Below are 4,512 nucleotides of genomic sequence, written 5' to 3'. Positions count from 1 at the left end.
GACTCAAAATGACTCAAAATGAGGACAATAATCATGCAAGAAACCTGTAGTAATCAGGAGATAGTATTGGATTTTGTACAGCAGCTCAAAGAACTTCAGTCACTGTGGTTGTCGAGCACAATAATAAACAGCAGAATCTTCAGTCTTCAGTCTGTTCATCTGCAGATACAGCTGCTGCCTGTTGTTGTCTCTGGAGATTATAAAATGGCCTTGGACTGACTGAGAGTAGTAAGTAGTGCTACCACTGCCCCAGATGTGAGCAATCCACTCCAGTCCTTTTCCAGGAGCCTGTCTAATCCAGTTCATATCATAGCTGCTGAATGTGAATCCAGAGCCTGTACAGGTCAGTCTGTGGGAATCTCCTGGTCTTTTAACTGCAGGTTCAGATTCAGAGTCTTACTATCAACACCTGTCAATAGAAATAAACAGGACGATAAAAAATAATTTATTTTTAAGCTAGAATATCATGAGAACATGTAATTAGTTTTTGAGTTCTACCTGCACAGCAGACAGTCAAAAGTAGCAATACTGTCCTACAGTCCATGTTTAACTCTGTCTGTTCATTTTCAGCAGGCAGATAAGTAGAGGTGAAGACACTAAACATTTGCATTGACTCCACCTACAAAGTAGGAGAACAGAAGTAGGAGAAGTGATTAATCATTAAAAAGCTTTTACTCAAATTCACGTGAATTCAAATTCCAAAAAAATAACACGTTTTATTCCCACATTTACAAAATTTATAGAATTTTAAGTGTGAACAGCTAATAGCTATTTAGGAAAAATGCTGCAAAAATACTAGTTCATACCTGTCAAGCTGTTATTTTTTTTGCATTTTTCAAAGATTTAACTAATGAAATTGCACAAATAATGTGTTTATGCAACAGACTGGTAGAAAGAAAGTGCCCAAAACCCTAAAAAGTTAATTCTGTTAGTCTGGATGTTGTGTTTTCAATGGGGGGGAACTCGTCCAAGTGACTTCTTTAGTCTCAGCTGAGTGCAGGTTTTCCCAACCTTGTAAACAGTGCATTTGCACAATGACTGAAACTAGCACCACTTATCAACAACAGGCTGAGAGGTTAATTCCATGTTTATTAACAAATTGTCATTAACGCTGATCATAAAGAGTTGGGGGAGTGGCTTGAATCACAGCATTGTAAGATGCTGTGATTGCATAGATGGTCTTTCATGTTTTTACATAAATGGCCTCCTTGACTCCCCGCTCAAACCAGTGTTCCTTCTTGTCCAGGATGTGTGCATCCTCATCACTGAAAGAGTGACCACCGGCCTGTAGGTGTAAATAGGCTGGCCTGCCGAGTTAGCCCTTCTGTGTTGTGTCATCTTCTTGCTAGAGGTTATTTGGTGTCCACAATCTGTAAATAATGGCAATCCTCCTGGCACTTAACAGCATATACTACATGCAGTACAAACTGTATATAAACCATTTAAAATTGGTTTGTAACTAATTGTTGATAGTCTGTTTATCTATAGACACAAAACTGGCTCCCTTGTGGGAGGATGCTTTTGATAAGTGGTGAATAATAATTGGCTGAAACAAAAAAAACCCCAAAGAAAATCATCTGGAAATGGTTAGGTACAAAGAACCACCTTAAGAAAGACTGGAGAACTATTGCTCAAGAGCACTTTAAAAAATACAAGAAAGTCTGACTCCCTGGAAAGAGGTGACTCAAGACTTTTGCATAGTACTGTAAATGTATTTCTTTGATTAGAAATTTTTAATGTCAATGAGTCTTTTTAACTAAAGGAGATTTGAAAGTCACTTTGCCATGGTAAAAAATTGCAGCGACTTCCTTGTGACAGGAATATTTTTTGTGGCTTAAGAAGACTTGATATCATATATTCATATACACTCTTCTTTTCTTTTTAATTTAACATGCACTTGGGAGGATTTTGTACAGCTGTTTAACTAGTTCCTGTCACTGTGAGTCTCGAGCACAGTAATAAACAGCAGAGTCTTCAGTCTTCAGACTGTTCATCTGCAGATACATCTGCTGTTTGCTGTTGTCTCTGGAGATGGTAAGCCTGCCTTGAACTGACTGAGAGTAATAGATCTCACGACTGTCATATCTGATAGCGGCAACCCACTCCAGTCCTTTTCCAGGAGCCTGTCTGACCCAGTGCATCCAGTAGCTACTGAATGTGAATCCAGAGCCTGTACAGGTCAGCCTGTGGGATTCTCCAGGCCTTTTAATCACTGATTCAGACTCAGTCAGAGTCTGACCATCAACACCTGTAAAGTCAAAAAGACATTAATCTTTTAAGACAGGCTTTTAGTTCGAAAGCTCTGACTGTATTAACACAAAAAAAATTCTTGACCTGCCCAGCAGAGAGTTAAAAACAGCAACCCTGTCCTGCAGTCCATCATTCAATCTGTGAGTCCACTGATCTGTCATCGTCTCTACAGGCAGATAAGTAGAAGTGAAAGACACCTCAGTTTTGCATTGGCTCCTCCTCACTGCACGGACTGAGCTGAAATGAGTGTGTACATTGTGTTTGCAATGCATATGCTGAACAACTGTTTTCATAATGTACTCATTTCTGTCAGGTACATGAAAAAAAAAACAGCAAACAGAAAAATGAAAAAGGCACTTAATATGCAATTGTTAGGTGTTGTAATGAGTGTCAGAGTTTTCCTAAACATTGAGATATTGGACTAGCAAGTGTATTAACAGAAATTAGCATAAAAATGATTTTAAAATAAGGGGAAAAATAGCTTCCTTGTTGAAGTCTACACAGTGATTTTTACACTGTACTAAAGCAACAACAAAAATAAAAGAATCAACAAAAAACCCCACATTGAGCAGCAATGAAACCTCTGTATAGATAACTAATGAATGAATTCTTGGTCTTGGTCTTTTCTAATTACTGTAATTCTAGCAGCCAGCCATCTTATCACAATTAAACTCCTCTGATTACTTCATGTCACTGGGAAAATTTATACAACATGTCAGTTATGTTTTAATATTAGGTGAGTTTTTAATCTCCTTGCCCAGAAGAATTTCAAAAGGCAGAGCAGACCGTCTACTAATGAGACACATTTTGGCTTAGAAATGAATGTTTGAATAAAGTATGTTCTATACCCTACAGGCTCTAGCATTTATCATAACATGTGAGTTTTCTCTCAGTAACCACCTCAGCCAAATTACATTACAAAAAAACCCACAAAATATTTAATAACTCATTTAGAAACTTGGTAACCTTTTTAATAAGTTGTGATATTTTATTAATATACTGAAAATATTTAGTTTTAGATCAAGCTGCTGTGGTAATCACAGGTCAGATACTACATATAAGACTGACGAAGAATATTTCTCTGCGGAATAAAAAAATAATAATTTTTGACACACTGACAACATTAAGGTTTATGTGTAGTGAAGTGTTTTCATAGTACTTTATTGCTCCTTTTGCTAAATGAATAATTTAAAAAATGCCAATGAAGGGTCGGAGGAATGAGGAGGGTCAGAGGAGGCATAAAGAGGCGGAGCAGCACATTTTAATGTGGCACAATTCTTATTGTTAATTATTTTTATTTTATTTTATTTTATATTGTTTATGTATTTATTTATTTTTGTTTTGTTTTTTGAGTGACGTTATGATGTGGGGACCTTGTTGTCTCTGTTTGTCTTTCTGTAAAACCCAACACGCACCATTGGTTGAGAGTTACAGTGTGTGGTTCACTAGGAAGAGGTTTATTTGTTCAGATCAGTTCATAGTTTGAACCAAAGTTGGTTAAATATGTTTACATACTAATAATCACTAATAATCATATTTATAAAACACCTAATGTGGTGTGTTTCTGGTTGCTGAGTATTTGTGCAGCTTGTTGCATAGCTGCTGTCAGTCAAAGAATAACCAGAGACTTGACAGGTGATGGTCAAAGACTGTCCAGGCTGCACAATCATTGAATCTGGCTGTATGAGATCAATACCGTACACACCTGTGGAGACAGAAATAACCATTTAAACCATTATTCATTTAATTATTTAGCATTTCTATTGTATTTAGTGTCGTGAATTCAAGAAATCTTCTCACAGAATACAGCAGCCAGCAGCAGGATCAGAGCCACTGAGAACATGGTTGATGATGAAGCTCTTATGTCCTCTCATTGAAGCAGTCACAGGCTTCACAATTATGAGGAAGTTCGTGGTGGTTATTTAAATAAAAGGGCTTTGCATTTGCATTGCAAAAATTCAATGTGAAGTTTCAGTGGAATTGGAAAATTGTCTACTTTCCCTATTTTTTTCAGTTCATTTTTTATATGCTACATTTTCTCTGGTGTAAAAAGTGTGATTTTTTTTTTTAAACTTGATCTCTCATTTTCAGTCTCATCAATTCTGAAAACTAGATCAGACTATATAGATCTGTACAGATCTACACTTCATAGATCTAGAGAAATGAAAACATTACTATAGATCTCACGTCCCTTTTTGTTTGCTACTTTGCATCAATAGGATAAACTGAACCTGCATTTTGAGCTTCTCACTATCGAAAATG

The 4,512-nt window shown here is 36.6% G+C and overlaps 1 pseudogene; it reads right to left on the bottom strand.

Annotated features, from left to right (window-relative positions):
• Positions 1-1,934: 1,934 nt before the first annotated feature.
• Positions 1,935-4,093, bottom strand: LOC148102932 (immunoglobulin heavy variable 3-30-3 pseudogene; annotated as a pseudogene).
• Between the last annotated feature and the right edge of the window lie 419 nt (positions 4,094-4,512).

Source organism: Neolamprologus brichardi, chromosome 4 (genome assembly GCF_056152115.1).
Source record: "Neolamprologus brichardi isolate AB-2024 chromosome 4, ASM5615211v1, whole genome shotgun sequence".
Lineage (NCBI taxonomy): Eukaryota > Metazoa > Chordata > Actinopteri > Cichliformes > Cichlidae > Neolamprologus > Neolamprologus brichardi.
Note: the sequence above shows the minus strand (reverse complement) of the source record. Positions and strands in the feature narration are given on the sequence as shown.